Below are 12,260 nucleotides of genomic sequence, written 5' to 3' on the forward strand. Positions count from 1 at the left end.
CAAGGAAATTGATGCACCCTCAATAAATCCCAGCTATAACTGTAATATTTTGGGATTAAGTGACGCTCTGCTTTTGTATAGTTATTTGTATCAAACATTCAAGACCTTGTATGGAACAATACCAGGTCGTGGTTACTTGCTGCTTGAACTTCCTTATAATAACCTAAACTTTGCTGACACGAAGTTGTGAGCCCAGAGCTATTAACATTTATTGGCGCCTAGCACCAATGGGTTAAGGATTCGAACTACGTTGAGTTAGAGGGTTCAATGTAACCCTCTGATTAGTTTCATTTGGTTGTTCTTTCTTTTTTCAGTGTCATCAGGACAGAGGTCGTTTGGAGGGGGTAGAACCAGGCTAAACAGTCCACAGGACAAATAGCATGGTAGGTGTTCTCCTGGTACTTAGTGTAAAGACATATAGTGAGGACTAGTGGGGGGTGGAACAATAAACCGTCCCTAACAGTGTGTTCTCTGTTGTCTTCTCTTTTCACGTAGAAGGTGTTCTGAATATGCCATCGTCCTCTGCTCTCTTCTGATGTTACGCCTCCTTTTCTCTTTGTTTCAGGTAGGGGTTGTTGTATCGAGGAGCAGGCTGTATAGTAACGGTGTGGGGAAGAAATAACAGAAGAGGTCTTACGTTGTTTTCTTGTCTCCTTCACGGATCTCCCTCCCCGCAGTTCCTACCCTTTCCTTTCCCCGCTCAATTACCTCAACAGTCTGTGTACGTATCTCTATTCCAGACTTGGGGTAGTTCAGAGGAGGGCCCCCTTTGAGCATCAGCACGACCCTAGGAATCAGACAGAGGATCCTGACACAATTCTCACATACAAAACTCAGGTAATCTTAGAGTGAGAACAGACCGGCCCAAGACCAACACTGCTCAGAAAAAACTAACAAGGAGAGGTAATCTCAGAATGAGAATAGACCACCCCAAGGCCAACACCATTCAGAAAACACAAACAAGACAAGAGTACCGATCGCCTACCTCTTTCCCGCAGCAGACAGAAAGTCAAACAAAATGCAAGAAAGGGCACATGTTCTTTTAAAGGGGCAGGACTAAGGAGGTGTACATCAATGGGCTATGTCCACGAAGGTGTATGGATCCAGTGAGAAAGGGAAAAATATAGCAGACAGATATGCACAGGGTCTCCTAAGACCCCATGGTCCTCTGTGAGTACTGCAAAGTCACATCCTTCTCACTCATGTATAAAGAGGTAGAACTCTTTACAGTAATCTGGAATCCACAATGCCGGTGACTCACAGAGAGCCTTTTTAATAGTTTGAAAACTTACCTGAAGTATCTGCATCCAGGGGGCAGGGACAGTAATATCCTTGTGTGTCTGGTCTTGTAGAGGTTTAGAAATAAGGGAGAAATTTGGTATCCACTGCCTGCAATACCCTATCATTCTTAGAAATTAACGTACTTTGCGTTGTGTCATGGGAGCAGGGTGTTGCATTAGTGCAGGATTACGTCCTGGTGTTATTCTCCTCTCCCCATCAGAAATCAGGTGGCCCAAATAGGAAACCTGTTTTCTACAAAAGTGTAATTTCTTTGGGGATGCTTTTTGACCATGGGATGCTAAGAATTTAAGCAGATTTATTGTGGCCCGCAAACACTGTTCTTCCGTATCAACTGCTATAAGAAGATCCCCAACATATTGGATCAATGCCACCCCAGGGGAAAAAATATTCTGATCAATGTCTGCCTTTAATGTAGGTGAATATATGGAAGGATATTCTGTATACCTTTGAGGAGTATGTATCCAAGAAAAACTGTGCCCCCTGAAGACAAAGGAGAAAAGATGTTGACTATCGGGGTGTAGGGGAATAGAGAAGAATGCATTTGTCAAATCTAGGACTGAAAAATAAGTGGCTGAAGGGGGTTCTAGTGAGAAGAATGGTAGTGGGGTTTGGCACAATGGGAAATATGGGCTTTACTATCTTGTTAATCTCTTGAAAATCTTACCCACACGCCACTCATCAGGCTTTGAGGGGTCCTTACTTTGTTTGCGCACCAGGAGAATTGGGGAATTACAGACACTGCCCTTTGTTTCTACCAGGACTCTCTTTAACCAGTGCAGATATCATTTGCTGCAATCCCAACTTTCCCTACTTTCCCTTCTGTGAAATATGATACTGTGGAACCCGAGACAACACAACATTTTTCTTTAAACAACATAAATAGGCTCAACATTTAATATTCTCCCTACATCTATTTTCTTTAAATTCCAGTCGTCAACTGGTACATTGTTCGGCACAATATCAGGAACCAAAATCAGATTCAAATTGCAGTATGATAGATACTCATTTGATATATAAATAGTCATTCATCACTGCATTCAAATAAAACACCATCCGGTGTACATTTTATGACAGCATTCATCTTTTTCAATAAATCAAGACCCAATAAATGAAAGGCATTTTTGTCAGAAACAAAAGAATGTTAGTGTTTAATTGCACCAATGATAAACATCACATGTTGGCTATTAGGGCTTTTAATGGCAACATATGAAATCCCCACAGAGGTGTTGGTCATCCCGAAGAGGGGTAAGTGGGGAACAGTATTAGCTGATACTGTGGAGTAACTGGCACTAGTGTCTATGAGGAATTTAACATTATGACCATAAACTTCTCTTTGAACATAAGGACCTGTCTGGTCAACTGATAATGCAGGTGCTGCTGCTCCTCTGTTTCCTCTGGGGCTACCCTATGCTTCATAACAACCCTCACCATAGGTGTCTTAGGCCGATATCTTATCAATTGGTTCCACCGACCAGCACGGAATAACTGCCTGGAGATGTTTCTTTCTTAACGGTGGGCAGTAGTCCTTGTACAAATGCATTCACTAGGGCGGAAGTAGAACCAGAGTCATCTCTATCCTTCAAACTATGGGCCTTAAAAGCCTTCTTCATCTTCTCATTATAGCAATGAGCAGATTCATTCTTTTTTTAACTACCTGAAATATTTAATTTCAATCATTCCGTTTATGAGGTAACAATTAATTGAGACATTCTAGAACCTTTTGTGGCAGGTGCAAAGTGTCCTGGGAAAGGGAACCATTGTCTTGTTTATTCGGCTTTTCCTTTGACGACTCCACCTTTTGATCAGTTTTAACCTTAGCCCACAGTTCTGAAAGTATAATTATGGAAAACATAGTATCAAGGTCTTTCCGGGTCAGATCGTCTAATTTCAGTACCTGTTCTATCTTTGAATATCATGCGTCAGGTCTCTCTTGCAAATTAGGAAAATCTTTAGTAAAAGTGTACAGGTCCTTAGTCCATGTAGTAGTATAAACATAATGAAACGTCTCAGTTGCTGTTTCCTGGTCTTCCTTCCTAGGAAGAACTTTACTAGGGGTAGTGTCAGGCTCTAGAACTATCAGTAGACCGGGTATATTTCTAGAAGTCCCATCCCCAGACAGCGAATTATCTGCAACTGTCTGACCTATAACATGTCTGAGTTTGCTTCTTCAATCTATTTTCCTTTTGTTGTTTTTTTACCTTCCTTTATCCTTTGTTCCCAATTGTCCGCCTGATCCCTGTATTTCTATATCTTCGGATACAGTTCATCTATCAAACTCCTCACCTCTTCCCTTTGACATTCTACTTTACCCATCTCCACTCAATCATTTATTATTTCGATGTCCCATGGTGCTACTAATTGCTCCTTATCATAGGGTCCTGCTGAGCAAAAATAAAAAAGCACCAGTACACATTTCATGCACCACCCCATTCATTGCTCTTTCCTCCAATGCAACTAGTACTGAATCATCTCCTCTTTGAAGCATGTCGGGCTAACTCCCTCAATCTCTTGAGGTGTTACTCTTCCACATGTACTACTTGCCTCTTTCCCGATCCTACATTCACATTTCTTCATTTTTACAAAATGCCCTGTCCCTTCATCAACTGCTTTAGTCTCACTGTAAGGAGGAGGACTTCTATCCAAAAGTCCCTCTAATATTGGATCTGTCTCCTCCAGGTGTGGCGCTGTGGGCTATCACAAAAGCCTTACTTTCTGTCGAACCGTTTTTGCGGTAGTATTCCGTACTCTTCTGCACACTCTTGACCTGTTAAATTCCTGTAACTCCTATTTCAGTGCATTGCATACTGTCCCCTTCACCCGTTTCATACACCTCAGCTGTCTGGCATATATCTCCCATTCATTCCAGCAATCATGTGTGCCAATCTAATATTTTTCCTGTCTTTTTTTTACAATGCAGTGTCTAATATACTGTGTTTTGACTAAGTCAATGGTGCTTACCAAGCGGAATTGCAAATAAATATTGTCCTTGGTATACGTATGCCATTGATTAAAAAAAAATAAACGTTGGGGGTGTAGCAATGCGGCGTTGGGCAATGGCCGCGCGCTAGGGTAGCTCTGTCGACCTTTCTCTCCATTGCCTATCCTGACTGCTTCATCCATGACCTGAGCGGTGGAGGGGACGCGGCAACACACAGGGAACCTGACGAGCCCAATATCGAGGCTCTGGGGCTGACACCGGAAGCGCCGCAGCTGGCGGAGTTTGCGGCCATTCCTGAATCGGAGGCGGGTCCCTAAAGTAATTATCGGAGCCGAGATCGGCGCACTGGAGAGCGGCTGTCGGCAACAAGACAGACCGTGGTTGGGGCCTGTGCACCGAGGGGAGGCCAAGAGTGTGCTGAATTCGGCGCCCAGACCAAAACTGCACTTCTGAGAGGCAACGGGTGAGTGAAGCCCCTCACGGATACACCGCTGGACCGGCCATATTGGGAACAGTGTAGCACCACAGTGAGGGTCCTAGTTCGCAGACGGGAGTTACGGCGGCAGGAGCCGGGGGCGGAGGAGGGATTCCCCATAAGTCCCTCACCACCTGCCCTCCCCAGCTCTGGCAGTGCCCCTTGGGAGCAACAAGCGCATGCACGCCGGCTAGCCCTGCCCCCCCATGGGTGCACTTATTGACTTGGACTTCTGGCCGTGCTGGGATTCGGGGACCTGCAGCAGAACGGGCTTAAGCGACTGGCCACGATCGTAGCGGGAAACAGGATTTCCGAGGATACCTGCTGGGTCCACCACTGGGGGCTCTCCTCTCTGCCGGCAGAGCCCCCTGGAAACTATGGCTACACAGGCGCCTGCCAACCCAGTCGTGCAGATAAATAGACTCGAAGCACTGAAGGGTCCACTGGAGTGTTCCGTGGCTAAAGTCCTTGATGGACTGGGGGAGGCGCCCCTTGGTCGCTTAGCCTGGCGGGACTTGCAGCATAGCCTAGGTTTGGCCTGGAGTGAAAGCCAAGGTGCCACGGCAGAGCAGGGCCTGCACGCCAGGAGGACTCACTGAGGAAACCTATAAAGACAGAAAAAACCTGGCCTAGTGCATTGTCCTCCACGTGATCGGGGTTGCGGACGGCATCTTGGTGATACACCCCCACGACCAACCCTGACCACTTACTTGCAAGATGAATGCCCGGAGAGAGATACAAGGCTGTTCACTGCAAAGATTGCTAAGTCAGGGGCGGAAAGGGTGACGGCTGCCTGCTCCTAAAGAAAATGTCTGGCACAGAGGGCACAAAAGTCACGCAACACAACAAGCTAGATCGCTATACATTTCCCAAGCATCCATGCTGGATCCCTAAAACGGAGATAAACCAATGGAGGTGGAGAAGGGGGACAGCGAAGAGAGATGAGTACAAGGCCATAGCCACTGACAGAGCGAAGACAAGGGAGAGGGACGGGAGAGTGTACGAATTGGGGGACAAAGCAGGGAAACTGCTGGCATGGCTTGATAAAAAAGAAATGGCAAGTAGGCTGGTGCCGGAGTTGGTCAATGAGGGGGGTACAAAGCTCACAGACCCACAAGAAATTGCGAGCGAATTTGCAACCCATTTTAGTAAGATATATCAGTTGAGCACCTCATTGGTCGGTACCAACTCTCAGGAACTACTTAAAGACATACGACTCCCTATCCTCTCGACGGAAGAGGCAGCGGAGTTGAATAGCGATCTCATCAATGACGAAATTGCGAGCGCAATTAGACACCTCCATGCCGGGATAGCGCTGGGACCGAATGGCCTGCTCATTGAACTCTATAAGCTAAGACCAGATAGGCTCACCCCTTACCTACGAACCATGTTCGTAGAGAGCAGGAAGGTGGGTTCATTGCCAGCGGATCAGAGGTTAGCAACTTTGGTCACTATCCATAAAGAGGGCAAACCCAGATGTGACCGTACCTCTTACAGACCAATCTCTCTGCTCAATGCAGAACCCAAAATCTTGGCGAAACTCTTAGCGAACAGGCTCACTCGAGTCATCAGTGGGCTGGGACACCCTGATCAATCAGGCTTCATGCCCCAACGCAACACGGCAATGAACCTGAGGAGAGTGCATGGAGTGCTGGGCAGGGTGCCAACAGTCCAGGAAGCAGCAGTAATCGTTTCGTTAGACGCCACCATGGCATTCAATACCATTGAATGGTCTTACCTTTTTGCAGTCCTGGACAAACTGGGTTTGGGCCAGGTTTTATCGGATGGGTCAAGCTCCTCTACTCGGAACCACTGGCACAGGTGGTGGTCAACAACAAAAAATCTGCAACCTTTGGCCTAGGTTGCGCTACCCGTCAGGGATGTCCGCTGTCCCCCTTACTCTTTGCCCTCTCCCCGGAGCCATTAACTCAATGGATCCACAAAGACCCAGTCATCCGGGGGTTGCGGTGGTCAGAGGACTGGGAAGATCGCATCTCTCTATATGCAGATGATATTCTCCTATATTTGGCTTCCCCCCAAAGGTCTCTTCTTAGCGTTTTGGATATATTTACGGTATTCCATTAATTGGAGTAAATGCCTCATGTTCGCTCTCAGTGGAGAACCTCCCCTCCCACCTGGTGACTGCCCAATCCAAACTACAAAGGTGGGTTTCAAGTACCTGGGGATATTTTTCACGGCGGATCCCAAATGCCGCTATGACCGAAACTTACTCCCCCCGCTACAGAGGTTACGAAGCCACATAGCTAGTTGGAAGGAGCTCCAGCTCTTGATGCTTGGGAGAGCCGCTTTCTTTAAGATGATGGCGTTGCCGCGCCTTCTATATGCTCTGCAGAATGCCCCCGATGTGGTTCCTGCAGAATACTTCAGGGAGATTGAAGGACTGCAGCGGCAGTTGCTTTGGGGAAAAAAGGCCCCGTATAGCGCTGAATAAATTGGTCCTGCCCTGGTATAATGGGGCTATCGGGCTTCCAGACCTCAAGAAGTACTACTGGGCGGCGCACTTGGCAGCCATCAATCAAGGTACTTATCGGAGTTCCGACGACCCCGGGTATGCCATGGAACGGGGCAGTTACCTGGGGGGGAACTATAACAGAGCCCTCTACTCCAAACCCCGCACATTCCAACTTACGGGACCAACAAAACACTCGGTCCACATCTGGCATGCAGCGACCAAAAGTCTGGGGTGGGAGCGGAAACTTACACAGGCGACACTGCTTTGGGACTCGGAACAGCTGGGAACTCTGAGAACCTCGAAGGGGTTTGATCATTGGGATCTCGAGAATCTGGGACCTGTGGAAGAAGGGTGATATTCTCACCTTTGAAGCGCTTCAACTGAAATACAGTTTAGCCAACTCCGAACACTTTAGGTTCCTACAAATCCGACATGCACTGAAGGCACACATGAAGACAGGCGCCTCCCCCTTAGAAGACAAGTTGCCAGACTGGCACCTTTTCAAAAAAGCGATCTCCCTTACTTATAAAAAGTTGATAAACAATTCTCCAGATCCCCTGGTACAAAGAAGGGAACATTGGGTTGGTGACGGGCTGGAACTGGATGAGGAGGAATGGCAGGAGGCGGTGGCCTCCCCATGGGAAGTGGCCATCTCCGCAAGGCTATGTCTCGTCCACCTCAAAATACTTCACCGAGTGTACGTAACGGGCCCCGTCTGGTCCATATGGGGCGGGCGGAGAAGGGAGAGTGCAGAAGGAATTGTAACCAACTGGGTACTTTCATGCACATAATATGGGAGTGTGAGCACATACAATGATACTGGTGCAGAGTGCATGAAGTAATGAGTGAGGTGCTTGAAATTACTGTCCGTCCTGAAGCTAAGGGGTGCCTCCTGAATGTATGGGAACCCACAGATCGATCCAGTAAAGACAAGCTGTGGGCTACAGTGGGTTTTAGGATTGCTAAACGAAATATTGCACAGTTGTGGGGAGCTGCATTGTCACCTACCATGACGAAGTGTAAAACAGACATGGACTGGTGTATGTTTAGGGCGAAGCCTGTATCACAGCAAGGGGCTGTCCCAAAAAATGGATAGCTGTTTGGAACAAGTGGAACATGTACAGAGGGGAGATTTGTAGCCCACCAGTGGTTCCTGCAACAGAAGACTCTCTGGACCTGTGAATGTGTAGATTACTTAGGTTAGTGCTCTAACAAACAAACGTCCTCATATGTATACGTATTACCACACTTCCTCTCAAAGATATCTGTAAAGTTGAATGGTATTGATTGACTTACTAAAAAGAATTATAAAAAGTAAAAATAAACTGTCGCTATAGAAACCTTTCTTATTATTTAATGGGCAGGACACCCTTCAAATGGCAAAGGTTGACTCTGGTCTAACCTATTATATTTGCTAAATGCTTGACCCATTATTATAATTAACATTAGGCACTCCAAATATCCTAATCAACCCTGGGAACTTGAAATAGCCTATGGTGGAGGAGCCAACCTCCTGAATTAAGGCTGAACCAGCTTCCTTGGGGAAACCAATCCCCTTTGTTCCCATTATCAGTGCTTCTCTTTCTCCTTTATCATGTTTGCCACTCTTACCCAATGAATGGCTTCTCAGTAGTTCTTTGGGATGAAGCATGGGTCACTCACCTTGTGTCAGGGTCACTCAGCTAATCCCCCCCACAGATGCCGACTCAGGAAATCAGTCTCTTTGAGGTGTGTACTTCGGGATTTGTAGGGGTCCAGACAGGCCCCTTCACTGCATTGAGAATCGACTGGAGTGGCCCCTATTTATCCCTGTACGGGTCACCTATTGTTAAAGCTAAAATGAAGAAGTCTTCAAATAATGGAGAGGTCAGTCATGGAGAATCTCCAATAACATTTATCTGATAGAGACATCCAGCCGCAGATTTCTTAACTTAGAATATCACCAGGGGTCAGACTGGATCCGAAAAACATTTTCCCCAGCAGTACCTCCGCACGCCGGAGGGGGTGGAGTCGCCGGCTCCGTCCTGATGTCGTCCACGGAAGTGACATCAATTGAGCCATATAAGTCCCCCTCGGCGTGCTGACGTCAGTTTTTTCTTCTTTTCTGCATTTTAACGTGGATCCGGAAGAAGCGGTTACTCTGGCCTGTGTTGGTTTCAGGCCTTCTCAGTGTGCAGATGCCTGCGGGCTTCAAGTCGTGTGTGTGTCCTGTTCGTGGCACATGTCGGCGACGGATCCACATGAGATCTGTATGTGGTGCTTGGGCGAGCACCACAACCCCGCGGAGTGAGACCCCTGCCGGCAGCTGAAGAGGAAGTCCCTGCGGGAACGACGGATGAAATTGATTTCCGCCCAGTTGTCTCGGTCAGAATACTTGCGGCGCCGGCCTCCGTCTCTAGCAGAAGGATCCAAACGGCGCTGTTATTCCCACGCTGAAGTTCCTGTTCAGGGCAGATCCCGGAGTCGTTCCCACAGACGTCGCTCGCCTGCCTCGGATAAGCATCGGAAGAAGTCACCGTTTCCTGGGGCTGGGGCAACTCGGACCCAGATGGAGGCCTATTCCAGGGCTCTGGAGGCCATCTTTGGGTCAGCCCCTCTCCTTGGCGCGCCACGGGGGTTCGCACTCTGCGCCGACCGAGTGCCTTGACTCCGGTTCTGGGTTTGCTGCGACGTCGGGACACGACCCGGAGGGGAATCCCACTCTGACATCTAGCCCTCCTGATGCCTCTTCGCACAGTCTTGCGGCGCTCTCTGCGTAGTCGCTGGATAGCGCAGAGCTCGACTCCAAGTCGACTTTGTTCCTTCCCGCAGGCTCCTGCCTTGGGGGAGGTCGAGTCGACGCCGGTCCGACACAGGCGGACGAGTCCTCTTTGGGGGTCGCCGACGTCAATCTGACGCCGTCCCGACGTCGATCGACGCCGGTTCCGTCCCCAGCTGTTCCTCTGCTGGTGGAGGACGTGACCCCAGTGGGTTCTCCGAACCCAGGGTTTTTTCCATGCTCCACAGAGCAGGGGCCCATGGGGCACTGGCCGGCTCATTATTCTGCAGGGCCTCTGTCACTGGGTGGACGGATTAGCCTGCAGCCGTCCCCAACGGATGACTTGCTGTCTCCACCTCGGATGGCCACGGAGGCTAACGCAGACTTTGCGAGGGCGGTTCTCAGGGCTGCGGATATTTTACTGATGCAGCCGCCCTCTGTCTCCCTGCCTTCGGATCCTTTGTTGGATCTTCTCCACCAGGGTACAGAGGATGTGGAGCCCTTGTTGCCTTTTGGCGGGTCATTGTATGATGTCCTTCTGGGGACTTGGGCCAGATCCTCATTGGGTGATACTGTGGATCTTGCTATTGCACATCGTCATCAGCCGGCTCCAGATGACCTTGCCTGTTTGTGCCAGGGATGAACAGATTCTCCCATTTCTCTATGGGAGCTTGTGCTACGGCCGGTTTATGGCCGCAGCACAAGCTACCATAGCGAAATTGGAGTATGCGACCGCACCATGTGCAGGCGCATTATAATACTGTGGTCGGGAATGCTGACTGTAGAACAGTCGGTCCCGATTCCGCAACGGTGTTGTCTGCCCGACATTGTAATGAGGCCCTCAGTCTCTATTGTGGACAATACCATGAATCGTTACTGCACATATTCATTGTAAAAGCAATTATTCCCTACCAATTACCTAAATTGGCTTGTAGAAAAAGTCTGTATTTGTGATAACACTGTTATGTGGTTGCGCTTGAATTTTTTGGTACGAAATACTGAACACTCTGTAATGGGGTTTCTTCAAATTTGACTTATTATGTAACTTTAATTACATTGAAACAGTGGCAATTCGATGTCAGTTGGATTATAGTAATTTGAATCCAGTGCACTGCTGAACATTGAGTAAATTCTTTGGGCATTAAACTGTAAGCTAATTGTTATGAGATATAATTTTCTATGCGTTTGTAAGCAAAAATGAAAAAAGGACTTAAGGTGCTTTGGTCTAAGTCTGACAATTTTTCTAAATAAATATTTATATTTTATTTTACAGGTGTGGTAAAACATAACTGTAAACCAATGACTATATGGATGATAAATATGTTCAAAATTGACATATAATGGATGTCTATCAGGCTAATGATGCCCATCCAGAAAACAATTCACATTGGCTGAGCAATGGACAACCGACCAAACCGGTCAAAGAAAACTAGACGGGTCCTTCAGCACACCAGTTGATGCACATAGTAAGGTAAGACTCAAATCTATACTCTATCATAGATCTCAAGTATCAATCACATAACAAAAATCTGCACCAAGAATGCAAGCTGATGCCTATCTCAGCATTAACAGATAGCCTTCAGAGTAATAAAAATGTAAAGTGCTTTGGCTAAGCCAGCAGGTTTGCAAATTTCACATCTTTGGAGTAAGGATGTGAGGTGTGTGTGGGCTCAGAGGCGGGCACATCCAGTAGGCAAAGCTATCATGAAGGAAAACATAGCTGCTGCAGGTTAGTTAGAATACACTATAACATTATGTTTTAATGTTACTGTCTCACATTAAAAAACAAGAACCATCAATACAATGAACATCTGTCAAACATCTGCCAAACACCACATACAGCAGGGCACTGGAATCCCAAATCTGTGAAACAGGGTGTGCAGTTTAAGAAAGATCTACACTGCTAAACTAATGACTTGAACTATACAAATTCTTCCAATGTGCATGATAGCTCGTGAGCATGGATTTAATGTACCTTATGTTATTCTATATCACACAACATATGCAGGGCCATGTGTTCTAGGCTAGCCTTCACAATTGACTACATGCTCAGATTTCCTTCTGCTGTCACACATTCCACTGCATTTCTTTGCCACCCCCCCTAATATGGATACATTTAGAGTGAGCTGGTAACAGAACAGGAAACTCTTTGATTTCTGGAGAAATATTAATTCTGGAGGATAATCCACCAGAGATTTTCTGATATAGCTCTATAGTGAAGAAAATCCCACCAAAGATTCTCCTCCAGCTTTAGCAATTCCTCCTGAAATCGGAGGAGTCTCCATTACTATTCAACATGTGTAATCTGGTTTTA

At 47.2% G+C, this 12,260-nt stretch overlaps 1 protein-coding gene and 1 long non-coding RNA gene across 8 annotated transcripts in view; one reads left to right on the top strand and one right to left on the bottom strand.

The window, feature by feature from the left end:
* Positions 1 to 12,260, top strand: part of LOC146798137 (uncharacterized) — a 271,358-nt gene that overhangs the window by 67,822 nt on the left and 191,276 nt on the right. For all 5 annotated transcript variants that reach the window (XR_014969112.1, XR_014969114.1, XR_014969111.1 and 2 more), the window contains one exon: positions 11,220 to 11,417. The gene's annotated coding sequence lies outside the window, so the exon portion shown is untranslated. The remainder of the gene's footprint in view (positions 1 to 11,219; positions 11,418 to 12,260) is intronic.
* Positions 1 to 12,260, bottom strand: part of LOC146798138 (uncharacterized) — a 155,049-nt gene that overhangs the window by 8,143 nt on the left and 134,646 nt on the right. The gene's annotated exons all lie outside the window — the stretch shown is intronic.

This window comes from Triturus cristatus, chromosome 9, assembly GCF_964204655.1.
Source record: "Triturus cristatus chromosome 9, aTriCri1.1, whole genome shotgun sequence".
NCBI lineage: Eukaryota > Metazoa > Chordata > Amphibia > Caudata > Salamandridae > Triturus > Triturus cristatus.